This window comes from Sceloporus occidentalis, unplaced genomic scaffold, assembly GCF_023333645.1.
Source record: "Sceloporus occidentalis isolate IW3139 unplaced genomic scaffold, rSceOcc1.0.p SCAF_307, whole genome shotgun sequence".
In the NCBI taxonomy this organism is placed as follows: Eukaryota; Metazoa; Chordata; class Lepidosauria; order Squamata; family Phrynosomatidae; genus Sceloporus; species Sceloporus occidentalis.
In genome coordinates, this window is record NW_028317287.1 from 388,382 (window position 1) to 401,852 (window position 13,471).

Consider the following 13,471-nt stretch of genomic DNA (forward strand, 5'->3'; position numbering starts at 1 on the left):
CCCCGTAGGACTGAACGACCATCGCTTCCACCTGCGCTGTGCCTCCACCCGAAATGACCTCCATTCCCAGCCTCTGGTCGAGGCCTGAGAAGTCCCAGAAGACTCCCCTGATGACTCCCTGCTGTTCTGGGTGAAGACAAGGATGCCATCATGTGGCCTTCCCACGCTGCTGCCACTCAGACGCTGGGTGCGGACATTTCCCCATTGGGGCGGGACAATCCCGGTTCCCCCTAGGGTTAAAATGTCTCATCAAGGCCAAGCCGCCAGTCCCAGGTTCCAGTGGCAGTGAGCGCTAGCAGCCAAAGCCCCGTCTGGATGGAGCTCTGGGGCTTCAACTCCCAGAGTCCAGCTGGGTTCTTTGAGCGCTGGCTGGCATCAAATTCCCACTCTGCCAAGGAAGCCAGAGGGAGGAAGGAAGAGAGGACTACATCTCCCAGCAGCCTCTGCTCACCATCCCCTTCCTGACACTACTGGTCAGTTGTATGGGCTCCCCGAAACACCTGCTTCCTCCCATTGCTCCCCTTTCCTTCCCCTCTCTCCTCCCCCTCTTTCCTTTTCTTCTTTCCTTTCCCTCTTTCCTTCCCCTTTCCCCCCCTCCCTTTCCTTTCCCTCATTCCTCCCCTTCCTTTCCTTTCCCTCTTCCCCTTCATCTCCTTCTTCCCCGGCTCTCCTTCCTCCTCTTTCCTGTCTTTCCTCCTCTTCTTTCTCCTCTTTCTCTTTCCTCCCTTATACTTCCTTCCTTCCTTTTCCTTTCCTTTTTCCTTTCCTTCTTTCTTCTTTCTTCCCTCCCTCCTTCCTTCCCTTTCTTTGCCTTCCAGCTTTCTTTCTCCTTCCTTCCTTCTTCATTTCCTCCTTTTTTTTCTTTCCATCTTTCTTTCTTTCCTTCTTTCCTTCCTTTCCTTCGTTCCTTCTTTCTTTCTCCCTCTCCACTCTCCCTTCCTCCCCTCATTCCTTCTTTCCTTTTTGCTTCCTGCCTTCACTCCTTCCTTGCTTTCCTCCATCCCTTCTTTCCTTCTTCACTCTTCCTCTCTACCTTCCTTTTTACCGCCTGCCTGCCTTCCTTCCTTCCTTCCTTCCTTCCTTCCTTCCTTCCTTCCTTCCCTCCCTTCCCTTCTTTCTTTCAAATTTCCTTCCCTCCATACTTTCTATTTCCTTCCTTTCTTCCCTTCCTTCCTCCCTTTCTACCACCTTCCATCCTTCCTTCCTTCCTTCCTCTCTTCCTTGCTTCCTTCCTTCTTTCATCACTCCTTCCCTCCTTCCTATCCCTTCGTTTCTTCCTTCCCTTCCCTTCTTCCTTCCCGCTTTCTTTCTTTCTTTCTTTCCTTCCTCCCCTTCTCTCTTCCCTTCCTCCCTTCCTTTCTATGGCCTTCCTTCCTTCCTTCCTTCCCTCCCTCCTTCCCTCCTTCTTCCCTTTTTGTCTTCCTTGCTTCCTTCTTTCTTTCCATCATTCCTTCCCTCTTTCTTCCCTTCCTTCCTCCCTTCTCTCTTTCCATCCATCCTCCCTCCCTTCTTTTCCTTTCTGCTTTCCTCCCTTCTCTCTTCCCATCCTCCTTCCCTTCTTCCCTTTCTACTGCCTTCCTTCCTTCCTTCCTTCCTTCCTTCCTTCCTTCCTTCCTTCCTTTCCTTCTTTCTTTCCATCATTCCTTCCTTCTTACCTACTTTCCTTACCCTTCTTCCGACCCACTTCCCATCCTCCCTCCCTTTCTAGCAACTTCCCTTCTTCTTTCCTTCCTCCCTTTCTCCCTCCCTTCTTTCTTTCCTTCCTTCCTTTCCTTGCTTCTCTCTTCCCTCCCTCCCTCCCTCCCTCCCTCTTTCTTTTCTTCCTTCCTTCCTTCCTTTCTGCCCTTCTTTCTTTCCATCATTCCTTCCCTCTTTCCTTCCTTGACAGAATTGGGAGCATACTTATCAAATTTGCAGATGACACCAAACTAGGAGGAATAGCTAATACTCCAGAGGACAGGATCAAGATTCAAAATGACCTGAATAGACTTGAAAGCTGGGCCAAAGCTAACAAAATGAAATTCAACACGGAGAAATGTAAGGTATTGCACTTAGGGCAGAAAAATGAAATGCACAGATATAGGAATATGGGGGACACATGGCTGAATGAAACTACGTGTGAAAGGGATCTAGGAGTCCAAGTAGACCACAAGTTGAACATGAGTGAACAGTGTGATGCGGCAGCTAAAAAGGCCAATGCAATTCTAGGCTGCATCAATAGAAATATAGTGTCTAGATCAAGGGAAGTCATAGTGCCTCTATTCTGCTCTGGTCAGGCCCCACCTGGAATAATATTGTGTCCAGTTCTGGGCGCCACAATTCAAAAAGGACATTGAGAAACTGGAGCCATGTGTCCAAAGGAGGGTGACAAAAATGGTGAAGGGTCTGGAAACCATGAAGCCCTATGAGGAGAGACTGAGGGAGCTGGGGATGTTTAGCCTGGAGAAAAGAAGGTTAAGAGGTGATATGATCGCCCTGTTTAAATATTTGAAAGGATGTCATATTGAGGAGGGAGCAAGCTTGTTTTCTGCTGCTCCAGAGAACGGGACCCGGAACAATGGATGCAAGCTACAGGAAAAGAGATTCCACCTGAACATTAGGAGGAACTTCATGACAGTAAGGGCTGTTCGACAGTGGAATGCACTCCTTCCTCAGAGTGGAGTGGAGTCTCCTTCCTTGGAGGTCTTTAAACAGAGGCTGGACGGCCATCTGTCAATGGGATGCTGTGATTGAGAGTTCCTGCATAGCAGAATGGGGCTGGGTTGGATCAGGGCCTTTCTTGTGGTCTCTTCCAACTCTATCAAAATTCAAAATGACCTGAATAGACTTGAAAGCTGGGCCAAAGCTAACAAAATGAAATTCAACATGGAGAAATGTAAGGTACTGCACTTAGGGTGGAGAAATGAAATGCACAGATATAGGATCATGGGTGACACCCGGCTGAATGAAACTACGTGTGAAAGGGATCTGGGAGTCCAAGTAGACCACAAGTTGAACATCAGTCAACAGTGCGATGCGGCTGCTAAAAAGGCCAATGCGATTCTAGGCTGCATCAATAGAAGTATAGTGTCTAGATCAAGGGAAGTCATAGTGCCTCTATTCTGCTTTGGTCAGGCCCCACCTGGAATAATCCTGTGTCCAGTTCTGGGCGCCACAATTCAAAAAGGACATTGAGAAACTGGAGCCATGTGTCCAAAGGAGGATAACTAAAATGGTGAAGGGTCTGGAAACCATGGAGCCCTATGAGGAAAGACTTAGGGAGCTGGGGATGTTTAGCCTGGAGAAGAGAAGGTTAAGAGGTGATATGATAGCCCTGTTTAAGTATCTGAAGGGATGTCATATTGAGGAGGGAGCAAGCTTGTTTTCTGCTGCTCCAGAGAACAGGACCCAATGGAGTAATGGATGGAAGCTGCAGGAAAAGAGATTCCAGCTCAACATTAGGAGGGACTTCCTGAGAGTAAGGGCTGTTCAACAGTGGAAGACACTCCTTCCTCGGAGGGTGATAGAGTCTCCTTCCTTGGAGGTCTTTAAACAGAGGCTGGATGGCCATCTGTCAGGGATGCTTTGATTTGGATTTCCTGCATGGCAGGGGGTTGGACTGGATGGCCCTAGTGGTCTCTTCCAACTCTATGATTCTATGATTCTATGATTCCTTCTTCCATCTTTCCTCCCTCCCTTCCTTTCTACCACCTTCCTTCCTTCCTCCTTCCCTTCTTTGCTACCTTCCTTCCTTTCCTTGCTTCCCTCCCTCCCTCCTTCCTTCCCTGCTTCCTTACTTCTCTCCCTCCTTCCTTCTTCTTCTCCCCTTCCTTCCCTCCCTCTTTCCCTGCTTCCTTCCTTCCTTTCTCCCATCCCTCTTCCCATCCTCCCTCCCTCCCTTCCTACCACCTTCCTTTCTTCCTTCCCTCCTCCCTTCCTTCCTTTCCTTGCTTCTCTTTTCCCTCCCTCCCTCCTTGCTTCTTTCCTTCCTTCCTTCCTCCCTACTTTCTTCCTTCCCTTCCTTCTCTTCCAACATGCCTTCCCTCCATCCTTCCTTTCTACTTACTTCCTTTCTTCCCTCTTTCCTTCCTTCCCACTTCCCTCCCTACCTACCGCCTTCCTTCCATCTTTCCTTCCTTCCCTTTCTTCTTTCCTCCCTTCCCATCCTCCCTCCCTTTCTACTGCCTCCATTCCCCCTTCCTCCTTTCCTCCCTCCCTCGTTTGCTTCCTTCCTTCCCTACCTTTTCTTTCTCTCCCCCTCTCTCTCCTTGCTTGCTTCCTTCTTTCTTTCCTTGGTTTCTTCCTTCCCTTCCTTCTTTCTTTCCTTCCTTTCATCCCTCCCTCCGTCCCTCCTTGCTTCCCTTCCTTCCTTCCCTTCTTTCTTTACATTATTCCTTCCCTCTTTCCTTCCTTCCTTTTCTTCCCTCTTCCCACCCTCCCTCCCTTTCTTTCTTTCTACTGCCTTCATTCCTTCCCTACTTAATTCCTCCCTTGCTTCCTTTCTCCCTTCCTCCCTTTCTTTCCTTCCCTCTTTCCTTCCTTCCTTTTCCTGCTTCTCTCTTCCTCCCTTCCCTATATCTTTCTTCCCGTCCTTCTTTCCTCAACTATTTCTTCCTTCCTTCCCTTCCTTCCTTTCTCAACTATTTCTTTCTTCCCTCCCTCCCTCCTTCCCTCCCTCCACTCTTTCTTTCTTTCCTTCCTTGCCTCTTCCTTGCTTTCTTCTTTCCCTCTTTCTTTCCTTCCTTCTCTCCCTTACCTCCCTCTTTCCTTCTCTTTTTCCTTCCTCCCTTCTTCTCCTTCCCCTCTTCCCTTTCCCCTCTTCCCCTTTTCACTTTCCCCTTCCCTTTCCCTTCTTCCCCTTTCCCCTCTCCTCCCCTTCCTCCTCCCCTCTCCCTCCAGTGCCTTTCCCATGGAAGAGGAGGACCCCAGATCCAGGACTGGGAGCCAGAGGCAAATGGAAAGGGCACACATTCCTCTCTGCCCAGGCAGCTCCAGTGTCAGGAGGAAATGTCCTTGCCCTTCCTTCCTTCCTTGCTTCCTTCCGCCTGGCCACCTCCAGAGAATGGCAGGAACTAGCTCCCATGGGACAAGGCCAGCAAAATCAGGCCAGACTCCCATGAATGGAGGAGGCGGCGGAGGAGGCTGCAGAGCCCAAAAGGCCTACTGCTCTTATAGTTTTTAAAAGTATTACCATATTTGAAGTATTGCATTAGTGTATTGTTCTTTTATTGTTGTTGTGATGATTATTCTTATTATTGCATAGGTTAGGGTTAGGGTTATAGTAGCATTTGTATTTAGTGTAGCTTTTAATGTTTAGACTGCTAGCCTTTTGTTATAGCAGTTATTACTGTACCTTTGTTTTAATGACTTTTCTAATAATAAACCCATATGTTGAGTAGTAACTTCTGTGTCCGTGCGTTTGGCTGTGTTTTCTCTTCTAACCCTCTAAAGCTTCCCACTTTCTCAGCTGCTTTTAAGAATGCCCCAGTTTCTCTGTCCTTTTCCTCCTTCGTCCTCAGCTTCCTTCCATTGCAAACCCTCTATTTCTCCCAATTAATGGGGAAAGCAGAAGAGAAACCGGGACAATCAGAGACAGAAATAAATGCAACAAGAATGATAATAACATTATATACTGTACCCACACATTTCCAGTGGACCCTGGTTGGATGCCGCGGGGGTTTGCTCCAGGGTCAAAAGCCCTAAATGGCTTGGGTCCAGGATACTTGAAGGACCGCCTCTCCCCATATATTCCGTCCCGCACCCTCAGAACATCTGGGCAGCAACTCCTGAAGGTGCCAGGGGCTAGGCTTTCTTCCGTTACCAAGCGGACGTTCTCCATCGCCGCCCCGGCCCTCTGGAATACGCTGCCCACTGAGCTCCGCTCGACTACCTCCCTGGCCCAATTCAAGAAGGATTTAAAGACCTTCTTATTTCATCAAGCATTCCCCCCATGAACATCTTTTAGGGCCTCCCTCCTCTTCCGTGGCCATGAGGAAGGGCTAACTGGGGTTTTACCTTTTTCATTGTTTTTATTATTTATTTTGATGTATTGTTTGCGCGGGATTTGTTGATTTATGTATTTTTCATTGTTGTAAACCGCCCTGATCTATGGAAGGCTGCGGTATATAAATAAAACTTTTATTTATTTATTATTTATTAGGGTCCACCGTGGACTTAAAACCCCATATGCTCAAGTGCACATTGAGATTTACCTTCAAGGGATGGCAGCCAGGCTGAGAAGCCTCTCATGGGGTGTGTGTGTGTGCAGAAATGATGCCCTTGGACACTGCTTTAGCTGCCACAGCTCCATCCTATGTGATCCTGGGATTTGTAGTTTGTTGTGGCACTTTTCTGACAGAAAAGCCTAAATATCTCACAGAACTAAAAATCCCATCAGTGCCATGGGAAAACACCAGTGAAGACATGCGAACCCAGTTACAGGGACACAGAGCCAGATGGTCAGCACCAGCCAGAATTGGTGGCCCACCAGAGTGATTCTATGACCCACCTCTGGCAGAGATTGGCCACAGAGTTGCCTTGGAGGACCTGGAGATGCCTAGACAGAACATTACTAGGCCTTTGTAGCTCCTCCATCGCAGCTCTTTGGTCAGTGTCTGTCGGACGTTGGCCACAGAGTTGCCCTGGAGGACCTGGAGATGCCTAGACAGAACATTACTAGGCCTTTGTACCTCCTCCATCGCAGCTCTTTGGTCAGTGTCTGTCGGACATTGGCCACAGAGTTGCCCTGGAGGACCTGGAGATGCCTAGACAGAACATTACTAGGCCTTTGTAGCTCCTCCATCGCAGCTCTTTGGTCAGTGTCTGTCGGACGTTGGCCACAGAGTTGCCCTGGAGGACCTGGAGATGCCTAGACATAACATTACTAGGCCTTTGTAGCTCCTCCATTGTAGCTCTTTGGTCAGTGTCTGTCGGACGTTGGCCACAGAGTTGCCCTGGAGGACCTGGAGATGCCTAGACAGAACATTACTAGGCCTTTGTAGCTCCTCCATCGCAGCTCTTTGGTCAGTGTCTGTCGGACGTTGGCCACAGAGTTGCCCTGGAGGACCTGGAGATGCCTAGACAGAACATTACTAGGCCTTTGTAGCTCCTCCATCGCAGCTCTTTGGTCAGTGTCTGTCGGACGTTGGCCACAGAGTTGCCCTGGAGGACCTGGAGATGCCTAGACATAACATTACTAGGCCTTTGTAGCTCCTCCATTGTAGCTCTTTGGTCAGTGTCTGTCGGACGTTGGCCACAGAGTTGCCCTGGAGGACCTGGAGATGCCTAGACGGAACATTACTAGGCCTTTATAGCTCCTCCATTGTAGCTCTTTGGTCAGTGTCTGTCGGACGTTGGCCACAGAGTTGCCCTGGAGGACCTGGAGATGCCTAGACATAACATTACTAGGCCTTTGTAGCTCCTCCATCGCAGCTCTTTGGTCAGGGTCTGTCGGACGTTGGCCACAGAGTTGCCCTGGAGGACCTGGAGATGCCTAGACAGAACATTACTAGGCCTTTGTAGCTCCTCCATCGCAGCTCTTTGGTCAGTGTCTGTCGGACGTTGGCCACAGAGTTGCCCTGGAGGACCTGGAGATGCCTAGACATAACATTACTAGGCCTTTGTAGCTCCTCCATCGCAGCTCTTTGGTCAGTGTCTGTCGGACGTTGGCCACAGAGTTGCCCTGGAGGACCTGGAGATGCCTAGACAGAACATTACTAGGCCTTTATAGCTCCTCCATTGTAGCTCTTTGGTCAGTGTCTGTCGGACGTTGGCCACAGAGTTGCCCTGGAGGACCTGGAGATGCCTAGACATAACATTACTAGGCCTTTGTAGCTCCTCCATCGCAGCTCTTTGGTCAGTGTCTGTCGGACGTTGGCCACAGAGTTGCCCTGGAGGACCTGGAGATGCCTAGACATAACATTACTAGGCCTTTGTAGCTCCTCCATCGCAGCTCTTTGGTCAGTGTCTGTCGGACGTTGGCCACAGAGTTGCCCTGGAGGACCTGGAGATGCCTAGACATAACATTACTAGGCCTTTGTAGCTCCTCCATCGCAGCTCTTTGGTCAGTGTCTGTCGGACGTTGGCCACAGAGTTGCCCTGGAGGACCTGGAGATGCCTAGACAGAACATTACTAGGCCTTTGTAGCTCCTCCATTGTAGCTCTTTGGTCAGTGTCTGTCGGACGTTGGCCACAGAGTTGCCCTGGAGGACCTGGAGATGCCTAGACAGAACATTACTAGGCCTTTGTAGCTCCTCCATCGTAGCTCTTTGGTCAGTGTCTGTCAGACGTTGGCCACAGAGTTGCCCTGGAGGACCTGGAGATGCCTAGACAGATCATTACTAGGCCTTTGTAGCTCCTCCATCGCAGCTCTTTGGTCAGTGTCTGTCGGACGTTGGCCACAGAGTTGCCCTGGAGGACCTGGAGATGCCTAGACAGAACATTACTAGGCCTTTGTAGCTCCTCCATCGCAGCTCTTTGGTCAGTGTCTGTCGGACGTTGGCCACAGAGTTGCCCTGGAGGACCTGGAGATGCCTAGACAGAACATTACTAGGCCTTTGTAGCTCCTCCATTGTAGCTCTTTGGTCAGTGTCTGTCGGACGTTGGCCACAGAGTTGCCCTGGAGGACCTGGAGATGCCTAGACATAACATTACTAGGCCTTTGTAGCTCCTCCATCGCAGCTCTTTGGTCAGTGTCTGTCGGACGTTGGCCACAGAGTTGCCCTGGAGGACCTGGAGATGCCTAGACAGAACATTACTAGGCCTTTGTAGCTCCTCCATCGTAGCTCTTTGGTCAGTGTCTGTCGGACGTTGGCCACAGAGTTGCCCTGGAGGACCTGGAGATGCCTAGACATAACATTACTAGGGCTTTATAGCTCCTCCATCGTAGCTCTTTGGTCAGTGTCTGTCGGACGTTGGCCACAGAGTTGCCCTGGATTACCTGGAGATGCCTAGACATAACATGACTAGGCCTTTGTAGCTCCTCCATCGCAGCTCTTTGGTCAGTGTCTGTCGGACGTTGGCCACAGAGTTGCCCTGGAGGACCTGGAGATGCCTAGACATAACATTACTAGGCCTTTGTAGCTCCTCCATCGCAGCTCTTTGGTCAGTGTCTGTCGGACGTTGGCCACAGAGTTGCCCTGGAGGACCTGGAGATGCCTAGACAGAACATTACTAGGCCTTTGTAGCTCCTCCATGACAGGTCTTTGGTCAGTGTCTGTCGGACGTTGGCCACAGAGTTGCCCTGGAGGACCTGGAGATGCCTAGACATAACATTACTAGGCCTTTGTAGCTCCTCCATCACAGGTCTTTGGTCAGTGTCTGTCGGACGTTGGCCACAGAGTTGCCCTGGAGGACCTGGAGTTGCCTAGACATAACATTACTAGGCCTTTGTAGCTCCTCCATCGCAGCTCTTTGTTCAGTGTCTGTCGGACGTTGGCCATAGAGTTGCCCTGGAGGACCTGGAGATGCCTAGAGAGAACATTACTAGGCCTTTGTAGCTCCTCCATCGCAGCTCTTTGGTCAGTGTCTGTCGGACGTTGGCCACAGAGTTGCCCTGGAGGACCTGGAGATGCCTAGACAGAACATTACTAGGCCTTTGTAGCTCCTCCATTGTAGCTCTTTGGTCAGTGTCTGTCGGACGTTGGCCACAGAGTTGCCCTGGAGGACCTGGAGATGCCTAGACATAACATTACTAGGCCTTTGTAGCTCCTCCATCACAGCTCTTTGGTCAGTGTCTGTCGGACGTTGGCCACAGAGTTGCCCTGGAGGACCTGGAGATGCCTAGACAGAACATTACTAGGCCTTTGTAGCTCCTTCTTTGCCACGGTCCTCATCTTATATTTAAAGTTGAGCTTTTCGTCGGTCTCACGATGGAAGAGACCTTCCTCATTGAAAGGCATGTCCTCGATGGTAGTGCGGGCATTTTGGTTTAGGTCCGAAGACCTTAGCCAAGCGTGTCTGTGAAGTCCGATGGCCGCAGCCATAGATCTTGCAGAACAGTCGGTGGCATGCCTGGCTGAGGTGATGAGCCAACCTCCAATTGAATGGCCTCATCGCGGACCTCCGAGAGGATTGCTTGGGACTCGTCAGGTAAGTCCGGTACGAGAGGGGAGACTTTCTCCATGAACCACTGGATGTATGCACCCATGCATGTGTTGTAGTTGGCCACTCTCATGCCCAGAGCCGAGGAGAAGTAAGCCTTTTTGGCCAGGGCATCAATTTTCTTGGCCTCTCTGTCTGAGGGCATCAGGGAGGCCTTCGGGGTTGATGCACGCTGGGAGCCCTCTACAATGGCTGAGTTTTGCTTGGGATGTCCAAACAGCCATGATGGGTTAGTAGGTGAGATTCTATAGAGGGACTCCACTTTTCTGTTGTTTGATGCCGTCAATGCGGGAGCCTCCCAAGCACGCCTGGCCAACTTCTCTAGAGAGGAAAGGAGAGGAATTGCTGGTGGGGTAGGCAATTTGCCATGTACTCGCCTCTCGATCGGGTCAGACGCCTCTTCTTCGGTCTGGGAGATTTTGAGGTCCAGAGCATTGCCCATTTTGATGACGTGCTCTGCGAAGGTCCGGACGTCGTCGGAAGGCGAGACTGCACCAGGCTGGGCAAAATCTTGGTTGACCGATTGGTAGTCATCATCTTGGGAAGACAGTGAGTCGTCTCTGGGGCGGTAACAAGCCTGGGAAGATGTTTCTTCGTCCAATTCGAGGTCTACGACGTCCGGATCGGTAGTAGCTTCCGCGCGACGGGGTGAAAATGCCGACGCCCTGGAAGGTCTAGAAGAGGCTCTTGGCCTGGGTCTCCGAACCCGAGGCTCGAAGAGGGACTCGACAGCATCACGAGGGACTAGCTTGTAATATCTGCCCGTCTTGGTGTCATAAAAGTACTCAGGCTCTGGGTCTCGAGATGGCGACAGTGAAGCGACACGGCGCATGCGAGTCGGCATCGGAGTAGGGGAGCAACGGTCATCTCTAGAACTAGCAGGGGAAGCAGGTTCTGAGAGAAGTTGGACGGCATCCTCTGAAGTGTGGCGGAAGGTAGGGAGAGGCTGAGACACCGATGCCGAATCGAAGCGGCGATCCGAACGGCTGTCATCGGTCTCAGAAGCCTTGCAGGCTAAGCTCTTTGCAGTTCTAGCCGCCAGGCGAGGATCTGATGGTCGATGGTCGGCGTCCGACGGCCTGCGGTCGGTGTCCGAGCGCCTGTGGTCTACGTCTGAGCGGTCATGGGACGCCTCTCTCTGGTGGATGACTGGGGATCCCGTTCGTCAGAACGACGTCGCTTCGACGCGGAGTGCTCCCCATCCAGTGAAGAAGTGCGGGGCCTCTTGGATGATGAAGGGGTCCCCGTCTTTGCTGGTGACTTGCCCGAGCTCAGTGGCGTCAGGGTCTTGGTGGTCGAGGGCCTCGAAGCGGAACCCGACTTAGAAGTAGAAGAAGTGGGGGCCTTCGGGACAGAGGATCTCGAGGCAGAGCCCTTATGGGAGCTCGAGTCCTTATCGGCAACACGGCTCTCCTTAGAGCTTTTCTTATGTTTGTCCTTCTTGTCCTTTTTAGGGGGCTGAAGGACTTCTTACGACGGGCCCTGGGACCCAGGTAGGACCGGATTAGTAGGGGCGTCCATAGCGAGGGTCGATGGGTCAGCAGGTAACAGCTGAGTTGGAGCCTCGACAAGAGTCGGCAGGGGGGTCGCGGTAGAGGAAGAAGCCCCCACAGAAGACATTGCCCCCGAAGTGAAGACCTTGGTGTATATCGCGGCCTTCAGCCTGGTTTCCCGATTTTTCCTCGCTTGGGGGTCAGGGACTTGCACAAGGCACAAGCGGCCGGGACCTGAGTCTCTCCCAGGCACAGAAGGCAGGACGAGTGGGGATCCTGGCCGGGAATCTTACCCCCACACATGGAGCACTTCTTGAAGGGCACCGATGGCATGATCCAAAGATCAAAGTCAGACGGTCCGGTCCGGGTTGGCAATGAGCGAGGAAAGACAAGCCGAGGGAGAAACAAGCGCGAAGTCTAACAGTCCGAGGTCTAAAGCCGAATTCAGTCCAACGGTCAAGCAGAGAAAAGTCAAAACACGGTCTGAGGTCAAAATTCCAGTGATTCCTTAACTGAGATAGAGAGCGAAGTTCCTAATGGCAGCTAACGCGGCGGAAAAAAGGAACTGGGGAAAAAGAGCGGGAACGGAGGTTTTATAGGGGATGGGCGGGGTTACCGCCAAAAAGTTTCAACATGTTGCAAAGTGTACTTTGCCTAGTGATGCCAGAAGTTTCCGAAGGCACTGCGCAGGCGCAGTACAACCCATTTGTATGATTCGCAGAGACCAGGAAGAAGAACTGCACTCGTCATGCAGCAACAGACTCTCATGTTTTTCTTTCAGTACTGCAGACAGAAGCATATTAAACCATGCTAATGCAAAAGCTTAACTTGTCAAGAAATGGGGCCAAAATCTGTGATGTGACAGTCCGGCTGACAAGCCCCGTCAAGCCTGCTGACCGCTAGCCCTTCCTTTGGGTCCATGTGGGAAGCAAGGACACCGCAAGACACAGAAGCCCCAAAGTAGGAAGGGGAGCAAATACAGGATCAGGATTCAGGGATACAAAATGAGCTTTAAAAACTAAATGCAGATATAAGATATGGGTCACCTGGCTTGACAGCAGTACATGCAAAAGGGATCTGGAGTCCTAGCAGACCACAAGTGGAGCCTGAGTCAAGAGTGTGATGCTGCAGCCAAACAGGCCAATGCGATTCTACGCTGCCTTGATGGAGACCAAGGGAAGTCATAGCGCCTCTCTGTTCTGCTTTGGCCAGGCCTCTCCTGGAATAACCCTGGGTCCAGTTCTGGGCAACACAATTAAAAAGGATGCGGAGAAACTGATATCCAGAAGAGGGATTAAGCTTTTTCACATTGAAATGTCCAACAGGAAAAATCTGGATCCTTGAACTACATGATTGTGGGCTTATGCTTACTTTCACCTGGGCTTTATATTTTAATGTTTCCCATTTTAACATGTACAACCCAACTGACTGTATGTGTAAGCTCACAGCGCATGATGATGATGATTCAGAATATATATGAAGAAGCTGGGCGCATGTGATAAGAACATACTGTATTTTCTGGCCTATAAGACTACTTTTCAACCCAGGACAATCTTCTCAAAAGTCGGGGGTCGTCTTATAGGGCAGGTGCAGAAACTTCTGAGCTGGACTGGAGCGCATCTGCAGTGGCCGCATATGTAACTGAAGGCCGGAGCAAGCTGCAGGCGCTCGGGAGGCCCGCCCGCCCGGGGCATGGGAAATAGAGCTGTGTTTGCACTACCGCCCGGACAGTCTTGGAGACAGGGAGAGCTGACCAATCCAAGCAGCCTTTGAATACAATAAGTTTTCCTGCTAAGTATCTGCATGTCATAAGCCTTTGAATTAAAATTACCAGATTGAAATCAAATCTGATGTGTTTTAATTTGTATTTGGTGTGTGTTGGAAGAGGGGTGGTCTTA

At 50.8% G+C, this 13,471-nt stretch overlaps 1 protein-coding gene and 1 pseudogene across 1 annotated transcript in view; one reads left to right on the forward strand and one right to left on the reverse strand.

The window, feature by feature from the left end:
- The window catches only part of LOC149274968 (uncharacterized), a 29,313-nt gene extending 27,157 nt beyond the window's left edge, over positions 1 to 2,156 (forward strand). Inside the window, exon 17 of the mRNA XM_089505039.1 lies at positions 9 to 2,156. The gene's annotated coding sequence lies outside the window, so the exon portion shown is untranslated. The remainder of the gene's footprint in view (positions 1 to 8) is intronic.
- LOC149274969 (uncharacterized) lies at positions 1,121 to 5,818 on the reverse strand (annotated as a pseudogene).
- Positions 5,819 to 13,471: the final 7,653 nt, after the last annotated feature.